The sequence below is a fragment of the Piliocolobus tephrosceles genome, chromosome 9 (assembly GCF_002776525.5).
Source record: "Piliocolobus tephrosceles isolate RC106 chromosome 9, ASM277652v3, whole genome shotgun sequence".
NCBI lineage: Eukaryota > Metazoa > Chordata > Mammalia > Primates > Cercopithecidae > Piliocolobus > Piliocolobus tephrosceles.
The window spans coordinates 97,751,041-97,766,452 of record NC_045442.1 but is presented as its reverse complement, the minus strand read 5'-3'; the positions used below and the strand labels follow the sequence as shown (position 1 = coordinate 97,766,452).

Here is a 15,412-nt window from a genome sequence, read left to right as displayed (position 1 = left end):
AAATGGCAGCTGTGGAGGTGAGAAAGGATGGTGGTTTGTCTAGGTGAGAAAGGATGGTGGCTTGGTCTAAGAAGATAGCCAATAAGGTAGTGGAAAGAGGTAAGACTATTAATGTATTTTGGTCATAGAGCTGCCTGGACTTGTTCTTTGAAGAGAGGTAGGTAATAAAGAGAGAAAGATCAAGAATGATGCCTCAATTTTTGGCATGGTGCCTGGAATCAAGGCGGCAAACACTTGTGCATTATGGGAAGTGAAAAGAGCATTCCAACTTTGCCTTGAAGCTTCCAATCACCTCATATCATGTCTCTCAACAGACACATGTACACAGCTAACAAAACATGGTCAATTCCAAGTAGTGACTGAGGTCATCACAGATACAAGAGAAGAGTCATGGCTACGATCTGTTAGAGTGGGGAAGGGCTTCACAGAAGAGCTGGAGCCAGGAGCGGAAAGAGCAGGACTTCAACTAGGAAGGAAGGCGAGTATGTATCCAGCCTCAGGGAGGAGGCGACCTACACAGGGACAGTGCACTCAGCTGTGTACTGCACAACTCCACAGGGTGCCATTCCCATGAGCTGTGTGTGAGTTCAGGCCTGGAAAAAGCCAGGCACAGTGTTGGGACGGTAAATAAACCAGAGTCGTCAAATCAAAAACAGAGTTAAAGAAGTTTGGCAGTGTTAGAAAGATCAATAATTCCAGAATACAACCATTACAGCATTCATTTTTAGGCATATTTGAATGATCCTTACCCCACAGAATCCAACAAGCACGGGAAAGAGCAGGCGTTCTACGTTTCCCAACTGCCCTGTTAACTAATTATCAAATATTAGCTCATCCAAGCTCCAGTGGCAGAGGAGCCATAACATTTTTTATGAGAAGCTTTTCTTTCATCCGTTAAGGTGAGACAGATGAATCCTCTAGTTCTTGTTCCAAGAAAGCACTTTAACTGCTGAGACTAGACTTGGTTTCATCAATAAATGAGCTGTTAAAATTGATTTCTCCTCATTGACAGGCACTTCATTCACAAATATACTCTGCCACATGGAGACCATTTTAGCCCACAATCTGGATTGTTCCAAACGGAGCTCTTTCATTGCAAGCATGCCTTTCAGAACGCTTATTGGTGTTGTCACTGTGTAAAATCCTATTTTTCCACATATTCGCAGTACCTCCAACTTGAATGTCAGTCAGGATTTCAGGGCTTTTTCATCTTCAGAAACAATACTTTTGTATATAGAAAGCATTTTATTCCTGTCACGCCCCCCAGTGAACTATTTGGAGAGGATAAATACTACTTAAGGAAAGCTGGCTTGCAATTGCCTTCTCTGAGTCTCACAGTAAAATTATTCCACGTGGTACATGGGCAAGGGAACATTTACTATATCACTGCCATTTTCAGAGAAATTAAAACAACAACAACAAAACTCAACCAGAATACTGTTGGTCATATTTTTGGAAATCAGGAAATTGTACAAAAACATTGCTTTAGAAAAATATGTTGTGTGGTGAATTGTATCTTCCTTGTTTGACAGACAAGCTTTAACAAAAAATTAACAAGCTAGCATGGGGCTGGGAGACCTCTAGAGTGGGAGATGCCTTGTGGACAGTGCTTCTATGTCTCCATTTTTTCCTGTTTATTTTGTTTCATTCAGAGATTCAATGAGGGAATATGTAACAATGCATAAATTCAGTGGTGAGCACATTTAAAAAGATATCTGGGATCAATGCATTTTGAAATAAATATAATTGTGACTAGTGTTCTGAAACTCCCTGACAAGAATGACTTAAATTACTCAGTCAAGATCGTTAAAGCTTTTCCATGAGGGCAGGACCCCAGACTCTGCAAACTCCCTCCTGCCACAGCAAACAGTTCGAGCTGATGGTTCCCCTGACAGTCAGAGGTGGTCACTCCCTTTGCTCTACTTCCACACGTAGAAAGCGTTCGCTATTTGTCTGTGGCAAGTTCCATATGTTTCTTGTGGCATCTGCTAGCATTTCCACTTAAAATAAAAAAGATTGTTTTAATTTCCAGCCATATCTGTTCCCATTTGGGGATGTAAGCCATTTTGCAATGCTTTGTCCTTGAAGATTGTGATTTGTTTTGGTTCTCTGTGCAATATCTTGTGTTTTTCTTTAATGCCTTTTTTGAAGAAATATTTGAAAACAATCGGGGAGGAGGAGCAGCTGCAGCTCAAGCACTGCGGTAGATGTTAGACAATGCAAGGCGCTTTTATTCTTCACCTTTTGCTTTCTGTCAACCTTTGCAATAAGGAAGGAAGGGCAGCTTTTGTTCCTTAGAAAATCAGAAGAAAAGAAAAAATTGATTATTCCTTGCAGATTATGGGTGGTCAGCAATTATGTAGAAATGGGACAAACATTCAGACGGGCCAAACTATTCTATCAGCGCAGCTGCACAATGACAACCATGTGCTCTGGCCTGAGGGGTTAACTATTACATTGAAACTGATTAGCATAGTTTATCTTCCTGGAAAACAACTCCATTTAGACTGATCAAGACCAGCATTAGGTGAACACCAATGGGTTAAGATTTTGCTTTACATCCCTCCAACTGCTTTTAGAACAATATCCTGGTTAAAACAATTAACGATTCAATCAAACCTAAATTCACATAGTAACTTTATGCAAGTGTCTTAATAGCATGAGTTCTAGGTGGCTGGTGGCTGTAAGGAATCAGAGAAAGTTACAAGGCAGGAAACTGTCCATGGAAGGTTTCCATCTCCCTGCTGCACCATGGTAGAGACACAGAGTCCTTGGTACATTAGGCTAATGGTTCTCAATGGATGCGGGAGATTAACAGTTATCTAGACAGCTTTTTCAGATAACTACCAGGCCCCTGTACTTGCTGTCTTCAATGCCAATATGTCTTTTTGTATGATGAAGCTAATATGTATGTGTGTGTCCAGACCAGCTTTATTTTTTTTCTCCAGAATTACAAAATACATGGGTGGGCCCCCCAAAAAAGCAGCTTCTTTTCTCATCGATTGATTAACTGACTCATCCATTCATTCCATGATATACCTTCAGACATTGTTTTAGGTTTTGGGATATAGTGGTAAGCAAGATATATAAAGGCACTAAATAAATGACATGTATGTAGGTTTATCCTGAACCTAAGAAGAATGGCAACAATCTCTAAAATAATCAGTGTCATACGGAAATGGTAAAATGATGATCAAGTTTATCGTTAATAATAACACCTTATGCTTGGGTAGCAATTTAATGTTTATAAGATTTCAATTGTTTTGAACTATGATCATGGTGTAGGCCGCCTGCATACATTATGTGCGCGAGCATATAATGACTCATATGGCTAGTTCTTATATGTGTTTATGTGTGATATTCCTGTGGAAATTACCAATCTCATGAAGGCAGGTACTGTGCCCTTCATTTTTTCATCTCTCCTAGTGATGTTCTCAGTTCAAAGCAGGTACTAAAATATTGCCCCTGGATATTGTTTGGATATTTGTTCCCTCCAAATCACATGTTGAAATTTGACCCCTAGTGTTGGAAGTGGGGCCTGGTGGGAAGTGTTTGTGTCATGGGGGTGGGTCACTCATGAATGGCTTGTTGCCATCTCTGCTTTATGAGTTCTCATGAGAATGTTAAAAAGGGCCTGACACCTCCTCGTTTTTCTTTTTCTCCTCTCTTGCTGTGTGACACCTGCTCCCCCTTCACCTTCCACCATGATTAGAATATCCCTGAGGCCCTCACTAGTAGCAGATGCTGGCACCATGCTTCTTGTGCAGCCTGCAGAACTGTGAGCTAAACAAACCTCTTTTCTTTATAAGTTACCCAGCCTGAGATACTCTTTTACAGCAAGCTTATCTCACCCACAGCCACAGGCGGCCCAGAATGGCTTTGAATATGGCCCAACACAAATTTGAAAATTTTCTTAAAACATTATGAGACTTTTTTTGTGATTTTGTTTTAAGCTCATCAGCTATCATTAATTTTAGTGTATTTTATGTATGGCCAAAGACAATTGTTCTTCCAGCGTAGCCCAGGGAAACCAAAAGATTGAATACCCCTGTTTTGTATCAACACAAAACAGACTAAGACAGTCCCCACTTATATGGGCCTTGATAGTTTTCAAATACTTTTTACAGACTATTTTTATTTTTATATCTTGTTTGTGGATTTTTAATTTTTTTCTTCTTTTTTATTTTTGTCTTTTCACTTTTTGTTTATGAATTTTAAAGATGAGAAATGAGAAGCCCAAAGAAGATACATTATTTATTTACTTAAGATCACATAATTAGCTAGGAACAAAGCCCTATCTCTTTTTTATTTTTATTTATTTATTTTTGGTCTAATGTTTATTTTCATTGTTGTACACGTGTATCAGATTTTTCAGGCATATAATATGTCAGATATATATAAAATATCTACTTATATACTGTGAGGAATAAACTCATTTTCGGGAATTAGGCATGAAAACAGAGAAAATGAGTTGGCTTGATGCATATATCAAGCTGCTTCTCATTGGGCAACCAAGATGGTTGACAATTACGGGAGAAGTGGCAGAGATCCGACTGCACAAGAGCTGCAAACACAATGCACTCAGGGCATCCTTAGAATAAGTCATAGGCACATGGAACTTAAATGACGAGCAAGTTCTACCATCAAAGAATGCATTTCAGGTTGTGGCAGCAAATGGTGCTGTGGAAAATGATAACAGAGCCCAGGTGAAGAAGCTACCCCAACCTGCAATCCAGCCATGCTCCTTATGCCTTCTCTGGCTTTTCCAAAAATGAAATGTCAATACCACTCTAGGGTTTTCATCTTAATTCATGCTAGAAGCCCTCAAGGCTTGTCATAGAATATGTCAGTGTATCTGCAGAACATGCAGTCTGGGTCTGATTATCAAGCAAGAGGTGTAAAAACACTTTAAGCTTCTACCAACTCAAGAACTCGCGATGACAGATAGAACACAAACTGATTATGTTTCTACCATTTCTGAACAACCCAAAGTTCCAACTAGACTCAGGCTTATTTGTTGGCAAATGCACACATAGGAAATTACTCTGGGATTAATGTCTTGCTTTTCTACAATTTGACAGCAAGCATCAAACAGCAGCAACATCAGCCATGGGACCTAACTTTTATGCCAATTTCAGCTATGCCCTATAAAGTTTTCTTTTTCTTTCAAATCCATTCTTTTTCAACTTCAATTGCATAGCTTAAATGTACAAATTAAAATTCCATTTCCTACATCCCTTCCATTCATAAGAAGCAATGAACGTAGAGTATCTAATATACTCTATGGTCCTGGCAAGGGCATTACTCTTCATATGCCTCAATGGGCTATGCCAAAATATCTCTTTCATTTATTAAAGCCATTTGTGATTGCCACTGACTTTGAGCTGAATGGCATCCCAAGGCCAAATTTGTTTATTCATCCACTTGTTTTTAAAAATGAAAATCACTAAAGGAGCCATTGATTGATTAACCTGTAGCAGTTCCTTACATTAAGCATATTTGTCTGTGTGTTGAAATAAACTATACAGTAAGCCTCTGTAGAATACACAAAGTTGTGCCAACAGTCACAGGGACATGATTCTATGGTTTCAGCCTTCTGTTCAGATACCCAGGGTTTGACTGCCTATGGCCATGCAGCCTCAGAAATCATTGGATACTATCAAGCTGGGCTGCCTTGGAAGGAATAGGAACCCACCTGCCCATCCTCCCTGAGCTGCTCGTCTTTGCAGGCTAGGACACAGAGGAGGCATATAGAATGAGATGGAGGCCCAGGGAAGGAGATTCATGGTTTTACTGTGCTGGAGGCAAGAAAATGTATACTGATTTTTCTATTTTGCAGGTCCTTTCTCTCTCTCTCTCTCTCTCTCACACACACACACACACACATACACACACACACACATATTTGGCAGGCCCTTTCATATATATATATATATATATATTTTTTTAGACAGGGTCTCTCTTCACTGCCTGGGCTGGTGTGCCATGGCACAATCTCGGCTCACTACAACCTCTGCCTCCCAAGTTCAAGTGATTTTCGTGCCTCAGCCTCCAACGTAGCTGGGACTACAGGAACGTGCCACTACTCACAACTAATTTTTGTGTTTTTAGTAGAGACAGGGTTTCACCATGTTGGCCAGGCTGGTCTCCAACTCCTGACCTCAGGTGATCCATCCGCCTCAGCCTCCCAAAGCCATCCCAGATGTAATCCCAAAATCACATCTGGGATTACAGATGTGAGCCATTGAGCCTGGCCCCTTTCACATATATTATCGTACTTATTTCCCATAACAACTGTGTAAAACATGTATTATTATTATTCTACTTTGCTGATGAAGAAACCAAGTCTCAGAAAGTAACTTGGCCAAAGTCATAAAGCTAGTAAGTATAAAGCTGAAAAGACTGAAACCCAAGTCTAGCTTACTCCAGTCTCTTTCTACTCTAACAAATTTCATTCAAATGTGATAGAATTCTTGAGTCATAGAAAGCATTTATATACATAGTACAAGAGCAACATCACACTCTAAGACAGCACCTGCAAGCACAATGTAAAACATCAATAAAGTGGAGACATGTGTGTGGTCTTCCAATGTTGTCTTGGATAGTTAGAGGAAAAAAAAAATCATGTCATTTTATATTTCCTTAAGCTCCAAATGTCAGGAAATAATAAAAAAACACTGTATTTGAGAGATGTAGTCACTCAGAGTCCTCTACTTTACAGTGAGTCCCCAAAAACTTGCCTAAAGTGAAGGCCACTTGATAACTCAAGCAGAAATTGCCCAGCTTCTGAGAACCTTCAAAATGGGTCTAATGATAACTTTTTGAAAGTATTTTTTAATCAAAAATCCTTAACATATTATTCATATAGGTTGGGTGCATGGGCTCACAATTGTAATCCTAGCACTTTGGGAAGCCAAGGCAGAAGCATTGCTTAAGGCCAGGAGATCAAGATCTGCCCGGGCAACATGTGAGACCCTGTCTCCACACATATACAAAAAAATTGTTTAAAATTAACTGGGCATGGTGACATGTGCCTGTGGTCATAGCTACTTGGAAGGCAGGGGCAGGAGGATTGTTTGAGCTCGGGAGTTGAGGTTGCAGTGAGTGAGCTATGAATGTGCCACTATATTCCAGCCTGGGTGATAGAGTGAGACCTTGTCTCTAAAAATGAAAGTTAAAAAATATTCATTATATAGGAAATCTACTAGATTTTATGTCTTAAGAAAAGTGATCACGTCTAATCTACCTTTAAATTTTCAATGTATCTCAGTGTATAGTGGGTGTTTATTAAGTTGAGAGAAGGAATATTTGCCAAGAGAAACTTACCTTTGGAAAATTAATGTGGTATCAGCTGGCTTGACTGGTTCAGCCTCTACTGGAGGCCCAACAGCTAGGTAAATTGAGCACAAAATCACATAGCCCCACTCCACCATGGAAGAGGTTAACACTGTATCCTGGAAAGAGACATGCTTTTTAAAATGCACACTACATACCAAACACTCAGATTTCAAAAAAGTGTAACTGAGTTCATTATACTTGAGGTATCTTCTTGACTCACAATGATTCCTCCTTCTCAGGGAAATGATCAGGAAATGCCGAGATCTTTTCTTTGGAGAAAGCAGGTATGTCCCTATAATACACCCTGTCCCCTTGGCTGGAAATAATTCATGTAAGATTGAGCAATTGGGCAACCAAAACTAAACTGGGTCAATCATATTCTTCTCTGCAGGAAATCAGGATTTTCAATCAAGTTTCTCATGGGATAGGGGCTCTTGCAGTTGAATAATATTAGTAGCTGTGCTCTAGAAAGATTTATGTTGTCTCGTTGCTGAAGTCACTGGAGCTGCCCTTTTTCTTCCCTCTGAAATTCTGTTTGTTCAATTCTTTTTGGATCTTATGATATATCCCACTGTCCTTCCAGTTCTTGCTTGAGTTACTCAGAGTGAGTTTCCATTACTTGCAACCAAAACTTAAATGATTCAGAAGTACAGATGAATGGCTCTAGGAACTGATGTAACAAGAACTAAGCAAGTTGAATCGAGAAAGAAGACAAATGTGCAAAGCTGAGCACAGGAAAGAAGAAACATTTTTAAAGTACGACAGAGTAGGAAAAGCATCCCAAAGTGGAGGAGTGACCCAAGTAAAATGTAGAAAATTGGGACTCAGTGGGTCCATCAAGAATGGGGAGCAAAGCTCCCTGGCTGGAGAAACATAGGATCCATGCCAACACTCAGGAGAAGTTTCAATGACGGAGGAGGCTGGCCAGATGTTGGGGGTAAATTTAAGGGTGTCGTTTCAGAGTTTTGGGGTTTCTTTTTTGGCCTGGGGCTCTATGAAGTAACATTCCATTTCTATAGGTGGAGACCACAGTAACTTTGCCCTGCAGTTTCACATCTCAGAACATGGCTGATTTTGCTATGTGAAAGGGTATTTAATGTAGAAAGTCTTGAGTAGAACTTTAAGTTCAACAGACTTTTAGGGATGAGTGTTCCCAGTGGTTGTCACTGGGCACCTGAACCCCACCTGCAGCACAGTATGACCCGGTGCTCTGACAAGGTCTTCCATGACATAGCCCCAGATCTCCAGATCCTCTCTGGTGGCTGGGATGAGCTGAGGATTGGGTGGGGCTGTCATGGTCAAACTCAACACCTTCCTCAACAGGAGAAGAAGACTTAAGCCACACACAAGCAAAATTCTGAGAAATGACTCGATTTTTAGTTTTCTTCTGAAAGATGCAGACCAAGCATTTTGTTTGCCCTGGGTGACAGATGGGTCCAGCCCATCTTGGTGTCAGGATGAGGGTGTGACATCATGGTTACAGGAACCCTGACTCCCAGCTCATCAGGGATCTCATTTCTTCACATCATCATCCATCCACTGCTGCAGCTTCTGGGTTCAGTTCTAGTGCCATCAGCTGGGAAGGCAGTAACAGGATTTTATTAACTGTACTGTTAAACTTAGTGGAAGCAAAGTTAGAAATATTTCACATAAGAAAGTCTTAGTTCCAATACCCAATTTTCACGAACCAAGTTAGTAAATATCACAAGCCCCACAAATTAGAATCCAGCATAGTTTTTATACCATTTCTGGTCACATCTTTTATTCCATAAAGTCTTACAATGCATCCTTTGAACCCTCCCAGTAAACTTTCTTAAACTAAGGGGCTTGAGGTCAGAAGGTAATTTCAATTGTGGTGGCTGCATTTGGCGAGCTGGATTTTATGAAATTAAAAGTTGGGATTTTATGAAATTAAAAGTTGAGACTGATATAAAATATTGCACTCCAAGTTAAAAGCACTTAAATAAAAGGATAATGCATATTTTTTTTTATTTTTTTATTTTATTATACTTTAAGTTCTAGGGTACATGTGCATAACGTGCAGGTTACATATGTATACATGTGCCATGTTGGTGTGCTGCACCCATCAACTCGTCAGCACCCATCAATTCATCATTTATATCAGGTATAACTCCCCAATGCAATCCCTCCCCCCTCCCCCTCCCCATGATAGGCCCCAGTGTGTGATGTTCCCCTTCCCGAGTCCAAGTGAGCTCATTGTTCAGTTCCCACCTATGAGTGAGAACATGCGGTGTTTGGTTTTCTCTTCTTGTGATAGTTTGCTAAGAATGATGGTTTCCAGCTGCATCCATGTCCCTACAAAGGACGCAAACTCATCCTTTTTTATGGCTGCATAGTATTCCATGGTGTACATGTGCCACATTTTCTTAATCCAGTCTGTCACTGATGGACATTTGGGTTGATTCCAAGTCTTTGCTATTGTGAATAGTGCCGCAATAAACATACGTGTGCATGTGTCTTTGTAGTAGCATAATTTATAATCCTTTGGGTATATACCCAGTAGATAATGCATATTTTTAAGGTGATAAACAACCATTTTTTCCAGTGGGTTTCTAGGAATGTAACTTTCACCAAAGACTAAAGTTTTGTTTTATAAATTTGAGGGCTAAATAAAACATATACTCCAAACTCCAGTCCAGTCTCCATTCTGGCCTGAAAGGATTTAACTAACACCTTTTTAATTGCATAACTTTATATTTTTTCTTTTTGTTAGAGGCAGAAGTGGAGCACAGAAGCAGCCCCGGAAAGTCTACTCTCCTGATATTTACAAAATTTCTGACAGTCTCCCAAGAGGGCATCAGGTAAGTTCTATGAAATGTCCAGTGTGCTGTAGGATACTTATCCTCACCCAAAACTTACTTTTTTAAAAAGGTTTATCTATTCCTAGTCTCAAGTTTCACACTGGATTTTTCCAATGACCGCAGAAATGTAGCAATAATCTTTGCCTAAACCTCTGAAGAAAATATTAAGCATCTAAAGCAGAATTATGAATAATAACAGCTCTTACACAATCAGTACATCTTAATAACACATCTTCCCCGCCGCCAGCTTTCCAAAACCGTTCATATTTGGAGTTTGTCTTTCGATATTACTGCTTTGAGAACCAAAATTTCTCTGAGCTCCCCTTGTAAGATTAATTAAAATATACATATCATCAAAGCACAGATAGGACTAGAGTTTCTTTAATATAAATGCTTGTCATGGCAACATTTTCTATAATGTAACTGTGACACCTTGCTTTATTTCTTTAAATATTAAGCAAACAAATAAGGGAAGCAAGCAGACTCTTACTGAAGAAAAGAAATGGTACCAGCTCCATTTTTTATGGCTAAGATATTAAGTGACCGCTCTGTGGTGATATAAAAATGGCACTAAATAGAAAAGACAATGGCCAGGCACAGTAGCTCATGCCTGTAATCCCAACACTGTGGGAGGCCAAGGTGGATGGATCGCTTGAGCCCAGGAGTTCAAGACCAGCCTGGGCAAATGGTGAAACCCCATCTCTACTAAAAATACAAAAAATTAGCCAGGCATGGTAGTGCACACCTGTAGTTCCAGCTACTGGAGAGGTTGAGGTGAGAGGATGGCTTGAGCCCAGGAGGCTGCAGTGAGCTGAGTTCGCACCACTGCACTCCAACCGGGGTGACAGAGTGAGACTCTGTCTTAAAAAAAAGAACAAAAAAAAAAAGACATGACAAGACTGGCATTAGTAAACCAGGTACACCAGTAATAATCAATATAGAAAGAGGTACTTTCTGAAGACCATGATTGCCAAATCATTGCAGGCAAGACAAAGTTAACACTTTGAATAGCTTACCTGGGGAGTAGAAACTGACATGGGCAACGTTAATTATTAAATACATGACATATAATAAGTTATTCCTGAAGATGAAGTTATTTCTTTAGATTAGGATAGTTGGAAAAGGCTTAGACAAGGAAAGAATGAGATATTCAAATTTAAACATTATATGGAAAGTCAAAGAGAAATAGAGAAGTCATTCAAGAAAAATGCAAGACCCATTTATCAGAGAGTGAATAAATAAACCATATAGATTCAACTGTTTACTTAACAATTTTGTATATATATATTTTTCTTTTATTTTTATAATTTTTATTTAAGACAAGTCTCACTCTGTCACCCAGGCTGGAGTGCAGTGGCGCAACCATAGCTCACTGTAGCCTTGACCTTCCAGGCTCAAGCAGCTCTCCCACCACAGCCTCCTGAATAGCTGAAACTACAGGTACATGCCACCTCACCCAGCTAATTGTGAAAATTTTTTTGTAGAGACAAGGTCTCACTATGTTGCCCAAGCTGGTCTTGAATTCCTGGGCTCAAACGACCCTCCTGCCTTGGGCTCCCAAAGTGCTGGGATTACAGGCATGAGCCATCACACTCAGCCTTCAACAATTATATAAATGTCAGTTTCCTTCCAGTAGTGAGCTAAGTGTGCAAAAATGAGGGCAGTCCTAGACCTCAAGTAGCATTCAATCCAATAGCAGGAAACACACACACACAGAAAAAAAACAATACAACAGAAAACAGAGGCACAGCTAGGGCATTAGAGAAGCACAGAGGAGTAGAAGAGTAAGTAATGTTATTTTAGGCAGAGGGGGCCACATTGAGGTATAGAGGTGTTAGAGAGCATGGTCCAGTCATGAACTCAAAGTAATGCCATCTTCCTGGTGCACAGGGCAGATCGAGAGAAATGAGACAACTCCAGTCACAAAGGCCTTGTATATCATGCTCAGGATATCAGACTTCACCCAATAGGCTATGACAAAACACAAACACATTTTGGAAAAGAAAGGGTTTGGTCATACTTCTTGTTATACAGATGGCACTGGCAGCAGAATGAAGGCCTCAGGGTGGTTGGTCATCCTAAAGGTAGAGAAACTAGCCAGGAGACCTGAAGAGCAGCCAGGTCTCTACAAGGGTGTTGACAGTGGGATTGGAGAAGAAAGGACAGACTCAAGAGATATTTAATTGGAATAAAAAATGGCCAGACTTTGATGACTCACCTGAGAATATCTGTTGGAGGTTAGGGAAAGGTAGCATTCTAATATGACTGCGAAGTCTGTGGCTTGCATGATACACTAAACCAAATGTGGGAGTAAAGTATGGTGAACAACCAGTTTGAGGAGAGAAATTATGAGTTCAGGCTTGGAAACCCTGGGACAGGAGTGCCTGAGACGCCCCAGTGGAGAAGTCTAGTGGAGTTGGAGCATGTAACTGGAATTCAGCGGGGCCTTCTCAGATGGAGATCTAGATTACAGAAATGGGCTCTGGGGCATTACATAGAATTGTTATTATGGTTGAGATCATCCAGGAAATTGAAAGAGAGGATTGCTGAAGACAGGTCTTATCAATATTAATCCTGGAACAGAGGATGTATTACATGAGAAACAAACTAAAAAGAAGCATTAGAGAAGTAGAAAGAAAACCAAGAGAGAACAATATCATGAAATACAGGAGAAGAAAGTTTCTGAAATGACAGGATGGTCAACAGCCTAAAACCCTTTGGAGAAGCCAGGGTCTAAACGTGTGACATCTTAGAAAGCACCTGGTCTCACTCCTCCAATGCATTTATTAGGAAACGAAGACCAAGAGACGTGAAGGCGCCTGCCCACAACCACACTGTCAATCAAGAGAGAGCTGACTAGTAGGCAGATGCCCTGACGCCCTGCTGTGCAGCTTCAGCTTTATCCAGCTGCACTTTTGGTTTGATTGAACCCAGACTTCACAGAGGGAAGTAGTGGGAGATAAGCCTTAAAAAGGTAGGTTAGGGCCAGGCAGCAAAATTGCTAAACTAGGGGGCTTAAATGTTATTCTGAGGAATGGGGTACTCACTAAAGAACTTTGAGCAGGAAAGTTATTCTAATCACAGAGATATTTGGGGAAATTTTAGGTGGGAGTTTTCAGGGATATTGTTAATATTTTGCTAAGATAAGTCACAAATTAAGCAATTATGAGAACCCCTCCCCCCAAATAATTGTGAGTTGTAGTGAATAAAACTCCTTAATTATATTATAAATTAATAAACAATAAATAAGGAAAACTCAATTAAAAATGAAGTCATCTATTGCTTAGGTGCATGAGACTATCTTAAAATGATCTAGAAATAAAAGGAAAAGTCCTATGAGATTCGGAACCATCCTAGGTATCATGTCCAGCTCTGGGGAGGGGGTGGGGGTGGACCTGAGTACACTGCAGCCTCATGTATCCATGCTTTCATAAGTCTATTAGGACCAATGATTAAGGCCATATGAGGATGTATTATTTTATGTGATTTATCCTTCTTCTTCTTTTTCCCCTGTACATATGCATTGGTTAAAAAGGTGACTAAAAAATGATCCCTGTACTTTTGGAAGAATGCCTTGGGAGAGATGCCCATGCCAGGGACCAGCTTTCTCTAACTGAGTTGCCAATCCTATTGCCAAAGGCCTTCGAACCAGAGTGACCCTATCATGACCAGGGTGCTAAATGAGGCTGAGACCTATTGAGGTGCATTCCAAGAAGGTTAGGCATTCTAAGTCATGGGAAGAGACAGAAGGTCGGCACAAGATACAGGTCACAAAGACTTTGCTGTAAAACAGGTTGCAATAAAGAAGTTGGTCAAAATCCACCAAAAACAAGATGGTGATGAAAGTGATCTCAGGTCATCCTCATTGCTCATTATATGCTAATTATAATGTATTAGCTGCTAAAAGACACTCCCACCAGCACCATGACAGTTTACAAATGCCATAGCAACATCAGCAAGTTACCCTATATGGTCTGAAAACCGGAGGATCCCTCAGTTTCAAGGAAATCCCTACCCCTTTCTCAGAAATCTCGTGGATGACCCACCCCTTGTTTAGCATATAATCAAGAAATAACCATAAAAATAGGCAACCAGTAGCCCTCAGGGCTGCTCTGTTTATGGAGTAGCCATTCTTTTGTTTTTTTTACTTCTCTAACAAACTTGCTTTCACTTTATTCTATAGACTCACCCCAAATTTTTCTTGCACAAGGCCCAAGAACCCTCTCTTGGGGTCTGGATCAGGATCCCTTTCCGGTAACACTATGACCTGGCTGCACACAGTCCCCCTGAAGCCACAGGTTGAGCTATGGCAGGACCCAAAGACACAGGGGCCCCAGCAACTTCATCCTCTCTCTCTCCCCTCGGAGTTTCACGACTTTGAGGTTCTCAGACGCCTAGATAATGGTTTGCTTCATAGGTGGCAGTACAACGGTAGGTAGAAATTGACCTGACCCCACTGAAACCCCAAGGTCCCATGATCCCTTAAGTCTGATCTGGTGGTTCATTGCAAAGACTAACATCAAGCAAGGGAACACAGAAAAATGTCACAAACAGTGCTTGAAATTGATTTGAGGGTCAGAGCAACCTGAACTTCTGACCCTGACTTTTAACCTCCTCACTTCTTGCTCTCCATCTCTGCTGTTACGATGATAGTGCACACTCTGTGCAGAAAAGACGACTCCACTTTATATGTACCCAGGCAGAATACTACAGTGGGACTGTTGCCGGGCAACCACAGCTAGAACACTTTGTTTGGGGATCATTTTGAGAATGATTACACTTGCAGGATTGGGTTGGGTTGGTTGGGGTTTTTTTATTATTATTATTATTTTTCTTTCTTTCTTTCCTGTGGTACCTATTCCTGGATGTTGTAAATATTCATCTGAGTTTTGCATAGATGAGGAGAAGACGTTATTTAAATGAGTTTGGGATTGTAATTTGCTCGGGTGCATCACTACCCTCTTTTACGTTTTGCAGGCAGTCTGCTGCAGAAGGAGAGAAAGTGCTTTTGTGACCATTATTGACTTAGATAACAATGCTATGCTCGCTTGTTTCAGTTACATAGAACAATGGGAGCAGAAAAAAGACAATTTAGCAAAGGCATTTAGCAAATTATTAGTGGATGGGGAAGATACAAAAGCCCCAGCTAAGTCATCAGGCACATTGCCTTGTAACGTGGCTGCAGTTACTCTCCTGGTCCCCTCTAAACCCCACTCAGAGAGGAACGCTTCCTCTTCCTCTTGTTAAGTGAC

The 15,412-nt window shown here is 40.5% G+C and overlaps 1 long non-coding RNA gene across 1 annotated transcript; it reads right to left on the bottom strand.

Moving 5' to 3' along the window:
- Positions 1 to 1,425: 1,425 nt before the first annotated feature.
- On the bottom strand, positions 1,426 to 14,860 carry LOC111546638. Its single transcript, XR_002732853.2, has 3 exons — positions 14,350 to 14,860; positions 7,327 to 8,914; positions 1,426 to 2,293 (listed from the first exon to the last, which is right to left on the bottom strand). It is a non-coding gene; the product is annotated as an uncharacterized LOC111546638 (long non-coding RNA).
- Positions 14,861 to 15,412: the final 552 nt, after the last annotated feature.